This window comes from Thamnophis elegans, chromosome 1 (assembly GCF_009769535.1).
Source record: "Thamnophis elegans isolate rThaEle1 chromosome 1, rThaEle1.pri, whole genome shotgun sequence".
Classification (NCBI taxonomy): Eukaryota; Metazoa; Chordata; class Lepidosauria; order Squamata; family Colubridae; genus Thamnophis; species Thamnophis elegans.
In genome coordinates, this window is record NC_045541.1 from 105,052,411 (window position 1) to 105,065,809 (window position 13,399).

A 13,399-nucleotide genomic window follows, 5' to 3' on the forward strand; every position below is an offset into this window, starting at 1 on the left:
CACAGTATGCCTCTTCTGTTGAATATATTTGAATTGGCAGAAACAACTAGGGAGAAACAATACCAAAATAACCAAGTCCTATACCATGGATTTTATAGATGGCAACTAGAATCTTGAATTGCATCTGGAAGCACACTAGAAACAAATGAAGTTCATGAAACAGAAGCGTAACATATGAAGACCAGTGGTGGGTTGCAGGCGGTACGTCCCAGGATGGGCATATAGGAGCCTGCCTGAGCACAAGATACCATTCCGGTATGGTGCTCCGAATGGCCCATCCACCCATGGCACGTACAGTGCCTGTGCGATGCTCTGCTAAGCAGCTGGAGCATCACGGAGGCTCACAGAGGTGCTAAGATGCATGTGCATGCTGAGCACGTGTGCACGCCTGCTGCATGCGTTATGTGGACACCGCTGGACCTGTTCCAACTGTACCAGTTGGAACGGGATCCAAAATCCACCACTGGTGCAGACCTTAGGGACATTCATAACTGGTTATACTGCCACATTGTGCACTAGCTGCAGTTTCTAATTGCTCTTCAAGCGCTGCCCCAAATAGAGAAAATTGCAGTAATCGACCCAGAAGGTGACTAAGACATGAGTGACTGTGTTACCGCCTGGTCTTGGAAAGGATGCAACTGCACAAGACAAAGTTGTAGCTTTCCTGAGCACATTTGCCATCTACTATTTGAAGAGGAACTGAAAGTCCAGAAGAACCCTCAAATTAGATGTTAAGATTGTATAATCCCATCCAGAACAAGAGATGGAAATCCTTCAATCCTGGCAGCCCAAAAAGCACCTACTTTATCATCTAGATCATCTTCACTGTCATCTTCACTGTCTCCAGACATCAAGACAAAGCCTCCACTGCATTGCATGATTGATCAATGTTGGAGAATAAAGCTGGATATTATCACTATACTGAAGGTTTCACACTCATATAATCAGGTAACTTCATCTAGAAATTTCAAGTCAATTTGAAATTTCAGGAATTGGGAAAGCATCCAACAAAGCAGAGGCAGATTTTTCTCCCACCCATCCAAACACACCCACACCCACACACCCATCAACACCAAGCAGAACTGACTCCAGAGGAACAGAACAATCATGATACACTGTGACACCCCCACTCCTAAATTCTGAAAGTAGGAGGATAACATAAATAATTGTATCAAAGGCTACTGAAAGTCAGAGAGACCAAGGATGAGTGGACCATCCCCTTCCCACTCATGTCAGACATCAGCCACAAACATGATCAATGTGGTTTTGAACCCGTACCTGAAATATAATTAAAGCAGGTCAGATATAATTGCATACTCCAGAGATCTCTGAAGCTGCAGTGCCATCATCTTTCATCAAACTTTTCATAAAAGGGAAGAATGGATATAGAAAAACAATTGACTAATATGGTCATGTCCAGCAATGGTGTGTTGGATAGTTGATTTAACTATCTGCCATTTCAAGAAAGAATTCACCAATATAAAATTCCATTTACAGAGATATATTTTTGGGTTTTATCACATATTTGTTTACACACATTCCCCCCACTAATTTCTGGACATATTTCTGTAGACTTTGAGTTCAGAACTTTAAATAGTCTATATTTTTCCTCTTTATAATAGCTAGTCTGTATTCCAACTTGATAAATATCATTAAAGTAGATTAGATAGCTAAGCACACTTTAGTTTTTGTATTTTTAAATTAAGTCTCAGCTATAGGTATTTTATGTAATTATTGACAGACCAGAATCAGGCATCAGGTAACATGACATAAATATTAAGGACATCATTTCATGCCACTTGAAAAAGGCAGAAATATTTTAGTAACTCTCTGCCACATTGACCATTTGTCAGAAAAGCAATCTAATTTAGCCATGATCTTGGTTATAATGCATGCTTTCAAAGGTCGACTACAAAATGAGATTTCTCCAGAAATTGAGAATTTAAGTAATGGCCTTAACACCTCAGCAACTTCATTCTACTGAGTCAAAATTATGTTGATGAGAAAAAGGAATCTGTAAACTTCCACTTATTTTTTTTTTAAAAAACTCATAACATTCTTCACTATTGACCATGCTGGCTGTGACATCTGTTGCCCCAATGCCCTTAACCCTGGGAAAATAAAACTAATTCTGACTTCTATAATTAAGAATGTGATGGTTCTAAATAGGTAAGTCCATTAAAGTCTATTAAAATGGGGCATATAAAGGCAATCACAGGTTTATGGGAAAAGATAAGAACATAAGAATGAAAAGATAAGAACATAAAAGCAGCCTCACTGGTAATCTTAATCCAACACGTCCAACATGTTCTCTCAGAGATCACCTAGATGTCCCTGGATTGCTTCATGAAAGAGACAGATTGTGGGGGTTTTCTTCTAAACAGCTGATATGGAGGCATGAAGTTCTCATTTTGGAGGTAAAATAAATTTATATTGGATAAATTCTCTACTAAGAACGTATCTAATTTAATTTTAAAACCTTCCAGGTTTTAGACTAATATTTTCAGAGAGAGAATAATTTTGTCTCATTCCACTTTCTCCATGCTATTTTATACGCCTTATGAGAATTGGGTCTGGACACCCTCCCTGAATCATGCAGCACCCCTTGTATGCTCCTGTGACCTCCATACACCTGTCTCAATTCATGGTCTCTCATGCCTTACTTAATCAGCATGGTCACTCTTGCACATGCCCTTCTCAATCCACGCACACACTTGTGTGTCCTCCCTGACTGATGCTTTCCCAAATACCCCCATCTCTTGCACACTCCAAGCTTATGCTGCATCCCCACATTTTCTTCTTAGCCCATACAGTCACTTCCTCTCACCTCCACATATCCTTTCTGACCAGCATCCTTTCCTTCCCTCCCCCACCCAGGAGCACTCACTTAACTGCCTGCTGGCCTTGGACTTGCAACTTCCTGCTGGCTTCCCCATTGACTTTCTCTATGCAAATTATCCACAAGCAAAATAAATGAGGTAGCCAACAGGAGAAGGAAGGAGGGGGAAGGAGGGAGAAGGAAGGAAGGAAGGAAGGAAGGAAGGAAGGAAGGAAGGAAGGAAGGAAGGAAGGAAGGAATGATTTCCTATCAACTTCCCACAAGGAAACTCAATGGGGAAACCGGCAGGATGTCAGTTGCTGTTGCTCCCACTATTTTAGCCCAATGTTGCAACATGCTGCAATCCTTTTGAATTGTGATTTGGTCACCCTACCTGGTATTATCTGCAAAATTGTGATTTATTGGGATTATTCTACATCCACAACATTCCAGAAATAAGATGAATTATTTCTTATAAGATTAATATTATTTAGTTGTTAAAAAATGTTCTTGAGAAACTGGTTCTTGGTAGTGGTAGCATTCTCCTTCCGCCCCCTGAAATATTCAGTGACATAGTGCTTGAAAATATGACTTGTACCTTACCAAACACGGAAATAAATTGCTGATATGTTTTTCATTAATTTTCTTCCTTTTCTTTGACACCTGGAATGTTCTTCTGATATATGTGTGTCATACATATACACACACTTACATGTAAACTTAAAACACATTTGGAATGTAAATGATTATAATTGTTTACAGAATATGGCAAACCAGGACAATTCTGTAAGTTAATAAGAGATAAAAGAAACAATTTCTACATAAAGTCCTGGTGCACTGATTCTCTCTCACCTCCTTCCATCTGCTACCCGCTCTTACTTTAGCCTTCTTCAACTCACTCTGTTATAGTCTGTGATATTCAGAATGGAATTTAAACTACTCAAACTTACCCCCATTTCCTTCTACCTTAACTTGCTATATTTTCTATTTCTATTGAAGTCTTATTTAAATAGGATTTAGACCAGTGTTTCACAGTCGTGGCAATTTCTAGATTTGTGAATGAATGCCCAAAATTCTCAGCCAATATGAATGTTTCTGAGAATTGTGTTAAGTTTAAGTCTACACAACTGGAAGTTACCAGACTGGGAAACAGTGACTTAAACTGCAAATCAAAGTACAGATGAAATAAAATCAAAGTTCCCAATTCTTCCCAATTCTATTTATTCCTCAAATCATGAAGGAAAAATAGCACTATTTCCAAAAACAGGTTCCTGACCAATAGGTACAGATAAATTAACAGTTCAAAATAACTATTATTATCACTTGTGTGATAATGATAATCCTGGCACCTTTTGGCAATGTTATCTGCAGGAATCATCTCTAAAATGATTGGGTATATATTTAGTAAGTGAAACCATAACCGACATTTTGGCGCCATTAAACTCTTAAAAGACAGGATTATCTTGAAATAAACTATATATTCAACAGAAGAAGAAGAATTACTGAAGTTTTTCTTAATTGGTTTGCATCCTGTGTAGCTCACACTGCACTATCCTTCCTCTGATAACTAAATATTTCCAGTAAGTGGACTATATAAAACCATATATTGCCTTTCCCCCCCCCAGGTTACAAAGCTTTTTTTGACATGTATCATTATAGAAACTAGAAATATTTGTACATTCCTCAGTTAGCAGCTTATCGTTTGACAAAGTTAACACGCTACAGGAATTGGGAACTAAAATGTCTCTGTGTCAAGTATGTGACTTCTTATTTTTGCTTCCCATGGCCCAAGAGCAGGTTTCATAAGATTCATAGACTTGACCTGCTCTGTCAGAGCCATTTGTTGCCGAGAGCTATGGCATTATAAAAAAAGTTGTACAAAATAAGTTGACTCTGTTCCCTTAGACCTGTGGTCACACACAGTGATTAAACCATTTGGCCACCAAACCATAAGGCACCTCTTTGATTTTGTCAGCTGAAAAACTTACCTTCCATGCAATAGGGGGGGGGGGCAAGAAAAGGAAAGGTCTTCAGTGAGAAGCTCAATTGTTTTTATTTATTTTTATATAAAAGAAAGATCCCTTTGACAAATTGCCAAAAATGATATAAACAGAAGCATGTGCCCATGGCATTATAATCTGTGCAGCTCTTGCTTTACAGCTTTCAGTTATAGCTGAAAATTTTGCAGCTCGATTGTTTTTATTTATTTTATATAAAAGAAAGATCCCTTTGACAAATTGCCAAAAATGATATAAACAGAAGCATGTGCCCATGGCATTATAATCTGTGCAGCTCTTGCTTTACAGCTTTCAGTTATAGCTGAAAATTTTGCAGCTCGATTGTTTTTATTTATTTTTATATAAAAGAAAGATCCCTTTGACAAATTGCCAAAAATGATATAAACAGAAGCATGTGCCTGTAGCATTATAATCTCTGCAGATCTTGCCTTTACAGCTTTCAGTTATAGCTGAAAATTTTGCAGTGAAGTTAATTAATTATATTAAAATGAAATGACTGGCATATAGCAACCCCTATAGTTATTGAGATGAGAACAGTATAGGATAATATTTTCTCCTTTTCTCTCATATTTGAGGACTTAAATGAGCTTTAAGTCCTCAAATATATGCTCTAGTTTAAATTCATTCAGGTGAAATAAATGGCAGTAACATATTTGATTGGGTTGACATTTTTTTAAATAGTTACTATTGGGCAATTAAAAAGCTATTTCCATTATTTTGGGCTATAGTTCATCCTTTCATCCTTATAGAGGAACATACTTCACTGACTAGTGCAGCTTAAAAAGAACTATGGTTAACTATGCCATTACATTATGATGAAAAAAAGGAACTTATTTTTGATATTTCTGAACTAGTCCAGCAGTGGTGGGTTTCTACTGATTGGGACCAGTTTGGCTGAACCAGTAGTGGTTTGGCGGCCTGGGTTGCTGGAACTGGCAGTGACCCAGACCTGCCACACCCCTGAACTGGTTCTCTGGGTGGCACCTATGGTACTGCCACCTTGTTTTTTTTTTTGTTTCTGCACATGCATAGAACAATTTGTATTTCACTGTGATGTGCACGCAGCAACCACGAGCGAACTGGCAGTAGAGACTGCCGGAACCCATCCCTGTAATCCAGGGTCCCTAGCAAACGGCAATCATTTCAGAATGACAGTTTAATATAGATAGGTGTGTAATATCATCAAATGGCAATCATGAAAATAATAAAAGTAATCAATACTTACACTACTTGATCCAGAAAGTCTTGTGTTATCAAAATACATGAGTATAAATGGGCACATGAATCTCAGGCATTCATTCTGAATAGGGTGATGCAAAGCTTTCATTTTGATAAAGCTTTTATCAAATTATTTCTGCACTATAGAGCCTCAACCCAAAACTGCAAATTAGATCATGTATCTGCAAAGTGCTACATATCCTTTGGAAGCATTTCATGGATTTAATGGCTTTTCTATGGCCATTGTATGATATGGAAACTTCATGCTGTGGCAGGTGGGCCCAAGGGTCCTAATTTAATATCAAATCTTCAGTAGATTGGCCTTTATTTGTTTCTATCCATGTTGTAATATTAGGAAAGTATTACAAATCTTGCCAAATGTACTTGTACGTTTATTGACCTATGTACCATGATATTTTTGTAATGCAAGGGTAGGACACAGAAGAAGCTCCTGAAACTAACAGATGGTGTAAGATGTGCCAACTTTAAGCATATATGGAATATAAGGTTTAACATAACTTCCTCTTGTATCCTGTTTTGATGTGCTGTATCTGATACGTGTCAAGGAAATATATGCCATAAGGAAGATGCAATTGTGAAACCTATAAAAGATAGTTCCTGGGTGTTGCCCGGGGTTCAGAATTTGCCAAGTTATTACTCTGAACCATTGCTAGCAATAAACTTGTGTTCTCCACTCTTGTGGTCCTGTCTCCTGTTTATGGGAAGCGGGTTTTCCTGCAACATTGCCTATATATTGAGAATGTAGAGTGGATTTAGAAGTGTGTTAGATTCTTTCACATTGATGTGACCAGCTGGCCAATGAGATTTATTATCTATTATCAAAGCTCTTGTATGGTGCTTTGGGTTTACTTTCTTCTCTTGGCTCTCAGTTCTCAGCCACAGGCCTTGATATCTCTTTCTCTCTTTCATGTAACAGAATGATATCTTTATTGTTGAGACAGCCAACACAATTAAGAGCTCAACTCAGCTGTCAGCACTTTGAATATACGCCAAAAACAGTAGGCATTTTGGGGTCAGACCACATGGTTCAATTTTGCTTGAAGGGAGGAGGTTTAAATCTTCTGAAAATTGGTACTTTTGTGCCTAGCTACAATAAGTGCTGGCCTAAATATTTGTTGTTAGGAATAAGGAATGGCAAGACTACCAGGTTTTCACGCAACATTGCCTATATATTGAGAATGTAGAGTGGATTTAGAAGTCACCCATTCTGGTCCAACAACTTTTCTGTCATCCAAATTGTGTGCCAGCCTACTTCTGCTGCTTGTGCTAATTAATGATATAGTATTACAATTAAGCCACAACTCTCATGATCCAATCTTGCCCATCTGTACTATTACCCTTCAAAATCTAATGATCAAAAAGAACAGAATATTACCCTACAGATTTCAGCCATTGTTCTTCTGAGTCAGATCAGATCTGCTAATGTTTCTTGCTCAGCTTGGCATTTGTCCAAAGCCAATGAAGGGATGGAATCTTCTTAGGGTGGTCCAAGTTTGTCAGCAAGCTCTGCTTACTCCAGTGATCACTAGCACCAAAGCTTATTAGGTTGCAAGGGCAAGTCAGTGCTAATTCTTTGCAATCCTGCCATCTCTGAAATTTCAGAAAAGCAAGTAGAAAAGGAAGAGCATAACTATTAAACAAGTTTTGAAAGCTTTTAAACTTGGCATAGAGTCCTTGCTGCCCTTGTGTAACACAATGTAGTCCCTTCCAGACAATTTGAAGATTGCTGTGCTGCTCTTCTCTCATACCTGCTATCTCTGCATTAAAAGACATGCAAGGGGAATTTGGAAGTGTATTAAGGCAAATGCTTGAAGATACACAGGTTAAATTAGCCAGGATTAATGTTCGCTGAAAAGAAGCTGCCATCTGTGCTATCTTCATCCCATTTTGATGAAAAATGAAGCGCTGCAGGTGTTTCGATGTTATCTCATTTTAGCCTTTGACGGAATCTATTTTTTAATTGAAACTTGAATCAAACAGGTTTGTTCTTGACTCTCAATTAGAACAACTAGATCTTGATTCTCAGAGTTTAAATCAAATAAAAAGTTGATCTAAAGTCCTGAAGTTGATGTCTGAATGAAAACTAAAACTGGACACCTGGAAATGAAAAACTTGGGGATTATATGAAAAACACTGCTGTGAAGTCATAGCCAAAAATTAGGAGCACTTATAATGATACAGAGTGAAGTGGATCAAGACAATAGAATTTGTATTGCATCTGACTACTTATTTCTGGTCCTGCTTCATAATATTTGCTTATATTAGTTTCCATTGGACTAATTTCACTCTCTTTCTGGTGTGTGTGTGTGTGTGTGTGTGAGAGAGAGAGAGAGAGAGAGAGAGAGACAGAGGGAGAGGGAGAGGGAGAGAGATCATCATTTTAATCATTATTTATCCACTGCAGGATGAATGCCTCTTCCACATATTTCTAACCAATATGGTCCTGAGCTTTCTTTTGCTAATTGGGCTTGCGATACTTGCTAATGTCATCGATGCATATATACTTACATACACACACACACACACACACACACTTAGATATATACTTTCATACATATATACTTATGCACACAGAGCGAGAGGTATACATGCATGCAAACATGCAATTACAACTTTAAGCAGAGCAGAAAAAAGGAGTAAGAAATAGTAAACTAAAGAAATTAAGGCCCAAGATAAGAAAAGATTAAAAAACAAAAAGAAAGTTCTACCATACTATCTCTCTATACTATTCTTCTAACCTTGAAAATTATCCTTGTTTCTATCACGTTCCTATACATAATCTACTGCCCTTTATTCTTTGATCTTAATATTTTTTTCTTAATAATCCCAACAATTTTTATCCAGCCACAACTTTTTCAGTGACCCTCTTCCCCTCAACTTAGTTACTCTTCTTTCATATGCTTATTTGTGAGCCATGTCTTTTTCTTTCCTTTATATGATCAAGCCACCTCAATGTACCTTTTTGGTAGTAGTAACTCTCTATTGTATTCAATCCATGTTAATTAGGTACCCTGTAGTGTTGACTCTATCTCATCCTGTTTTACCACATCTGCTTTGCATTCAAATTGCTATTATGTTTGTCCTGATATTCCCAATGTCCAGGTTCACCTTGACAAACTGAACTGTACAACTGGAACACAAGGTTAGCACAGCTTCCTATGTATTACAGAAAAGCTAATAAGTCCTTCTGAAAAAAATTTAGTTACTGTTGTGTATCAAATATACTGTAAGCTCTATTTGTACTGCAGTTTTTTATTTCTTCCACATTTCTCCCATCTTGTCTATATAAAGCACTAGAAGTGACTCTCTTTGAGACAAGAGAGTCAGTTTCCATAAATTTATTGTTTTGATGTTGACCAAATGTCAGGATCTTTGCTTTTGAACATGGAAGAACTAGTTCTCATACCTAAGATCACTTTCACATAGCCACGAATCAAATATTCATTTGTGTACAGACCCATTTTTTTCAACATTCATTCCTTACAACAGATTATATGCTACCAATTACATTTGTAGCAGCATATGCATCTTAAAATTTCTCCATTCTCCTAACTTCAATAAACATTCTGTTATGATATATGAAAAGGTATATTATGTGGATTTGTTTAATTACTTTAAAGGTCACACACTCAGCAGTGACTTTGTACATCTAACAAGGATTAGAAACAACTAGGAACAAGCTCTTTAAAAATAAATAATAATAAACAGTTAAAAAAAGACCACACCAGGAAGGAAAAATAAAATCTACCACCCCATAATAACAGGTTTATATATTGTGATCAAACAATACATGTGGGAAAAGGCAGATTTTAATACCTTCTTAGAGAGGACTATAAGGATTTAATAATACTTGTTATATAAATTAACATAGAAGCCAGAATCATAGTCATTAAGAAGCTATCACCTATTTAGGATGAGCTGGAAAATTATCTCCAAACTCTGAAGATGACCTTGTTCTCCTCAACTTATATTATCTGAACTTATCTGAGAAACTCTTTCCTCCTTCTCTTTTAGAAAGACTTCAGGTCACAAACATACCAGCTCTTCACAATTCTCTCCTTTAAAATACATCTTGCTCTATCTTCTTTCCACGGCCATGTTTTAAAAAAATCAAAATGGGACATCTTTAATTTACTAGTGAGTAAATGAAAAAAATGATAGAAACTGCACTTATCTTTGCTGGGTAGAATAGCGGCAGTGAAAATGAACATCTTACCAAAATTCCTATTTCTTTTCCAAATGTTACCTATACTCAAAAAAGATGCGAATCTTTTAGAATGGCAGAAGGGTATTAATAAATTTGTATGGGCAGGAAAGAAGTCGAGGGTAAAGCTGAAAATAATGCAAGATGCACGTGAGAGAGGGGGCTTGAAACTACCCAACCTAAAATTATATTATGATGCAGTGGTACTATCTGCAATTAGTGATTGGATCGATTTAACTAATGATAGGATATTGAATATCGAGGGATATGATCTGGTATATGGTTGGCACGCCTACCTGTTATTCAACAAAAAATTGGACAAGAATTTTAAAAGTCATATCTTAAGGAATGCCTTACTGCGGGTCTGGAAAAAAATATCAACATAAACTAAATAACAAGATAACCATGTGGGCAATACCTAGACATGCAATTGAAAACATGAATATAGCACAAAAACAGGATAGAACTACTTATAGACAGCTCCTCATCTTGGAAAGGGGGGCATTACACCTAAAACCCTTAGAGGTATTGAAAGAGGAGAAGATAGTTCAAACATGGTTCCAATATGGGCAATTACAGGCCAGGTGGAAAATAGATCAAAAAATTGGTTTTATCCAAGTTGAGGATAATCTAATTAAACAAATAAGAGACCAAAGTTTAATGCATATAAAGCGGATATATAATGTATTAGTACAGATGGATTCGGAAACAGAACTAGTTAAAGATTGTATGGTAAAATGGGCGCAAAATATTGAAGAACCCATAATGTTGGATACATGGGAAAGAATTTGGGTAAGAAATGTGACATTTACACAAGCTCAAAACCTGAGAGAAAATTTTTACAAGATGTTCTATAGATGGCATCTAGATCCTAAAAAGTTGGCTTCTATGTATCCAAATTTACAACCCAAATGTTGGAGATGTGATTCTCTCGATGCTACCTATTTCCATATATGGTGGACTTGTCAAAAGGTTAAGGCATTTTGGATAAAAATTTGGTGGATTATGCAAAATATTTTTAAAAGAAGGATAAAGTTTACTCCTCAGTTATTCTTGCTAGGTATATGTACTGACTTTACAGCGGTAGAGACTAACTTGATCCTGCACTTAATAACGGCAGCAAGACTGTTGGTGGCGCAATACTGGAAGAAGGAAGACCTGCTTACAACTCAATAATGGACATTGAAAGTTACAAATTTAGCCGAGATGGCTAAAATATCGACATATCTTAAAGACCACTCAAATGAGAGATATAAACGAGACTGGAAAAAATGGATTGACTATATACAAAATAAATACGGGACTAAGAAATTCCAGTTAGCCTATGCTTAAGATTAGGAATTATTTAAATTGTTTAAAGTTAGCTTAGCAAGAAGAAGCTAAGATCAATGTAGAGATGTTATTAATTTTTTTATTTCCTTTTCTTTCTCAATAGATTTTAGACTGTGTTTGTTAAAAATCTATACTGTGTACGGGCTCTGGGAAGTCGGGGGGGGAAGGAGGTGGGGGGGTTGAGGGGGAGGGTGGGGGAGGGATATATATTAGGTTAGATATGATGTGTTAGATTTCAATGCAATGTGACTTCACATGTATACTGTTTTTCTTTAATTTTTCTTTAAAATAGGATAAGCCAAGTACAGTAACATATAATGGAAATACACCAAGGGGAGGAGGAGTAGGAAAGAAGAAAGATGGGTAGAGTGGGATGGGAGAGAGGGTGGGCGGGAAGGCGAGAAGGAAGGGGGGGAGTGGATGTGGAGAGAAGAATGGTAGAGGGGGATGGGAAGTAGGGTAGAGGGGGATGATGGAGGGAAGATAGAAAGTTGGAGGGTGGTGGAAGAAAGAGGTGTATGGAGAATGGAAGAGGTATTTTGGGCTTTTATTTTCTGGGGCATTGTTGACAAGAGGAATTGTTACAATTATTGTTTAATACTGTATGGTGTATACATGTGAGTGTATGAAAATGAAAATGAAAAATAAAAACATATATAACATCAAAAAAAATTACTAGTGAGTAAATAGATATTTACAAAGTACATACAAATAATAACACTATTATCCTTTACTTGCTTGCCTCACATTAGCCTTTTGAACTTCAATGGAATTCTTTTGGACTAAAGCGCATAATGATTCATTTATCACTTCATTGTGTGTAAGTCTTTGGAATGATTAGAAATTAGTCTTTTGGAACAACCAAGATATATTATTTTGCTATGTACATTAATATTTCTGCTTCAGTTCAATACTATCTTGCTACTGTTCTGGTTCAGATTCCCAAAATCAATTCAGCAAGTATCAAATTTGCATATGATAAATAGCATCAAAGATTTTGTTGTTGCTGCTGCTGTTATTGTTCCCCAGTGCGGATTATTAATGTGCCTTCTTCCAAATTTAAAATCACTTTCAGCTTCCTCCAAATAAGATTCCTTTAATATATATTCAGAATATCAGTTGAATAAGTAAGGAGGCAGTTAAACAGTCTTCTCTCATTCCTTTGCCAACTTTGGAGCAGACTGTTTTGCCATGTTGTGTCTATACTGTGTCTTCCTGACCTGTGTATAGGTTTTGCTTGAGGACAATTAGTTATTATGAGATTCTCATTTTTCTAAGCACAGTTTGACATGATCAACATAATCCAAGACTTTCCTAGAATCAATGAAGCACATACTGATTTTTTTTTGGGGGGGGGAGATATTGTTTGACTTTTTTTGTTGAACATCAGCAATATTGTTCCTCAACCTTTTCTAAAGGCAGCTTGAACATCTGGATTCTCTGTTTCCATGTAGGGCTCCAGTATGCATAAGATGATGCTAAGTATTAATTTGCTGGCATGTAAAATTAAGGATAATTGATAACAGTTCACATACTTTGATAAGTCTGCTTCCTTGGAATTTTATGTAGACTGATCTCTTCCAATCATTGGCCACACCAGATTTGCTTACATAACTTTCTCAGAACCTTCACAGATTTTTCTTCTGTTGATTTTGTGGGTATTTCATCAATTTTCCAAACCTTCTAACTTGAAAATAAGAGGAATATTGTTCTAACTTCTTCTTCTAATACTAGAAGTTCTTCTAAATAGGGAATATCTTTCAAACTATGAAATTTGTATTAATCTAA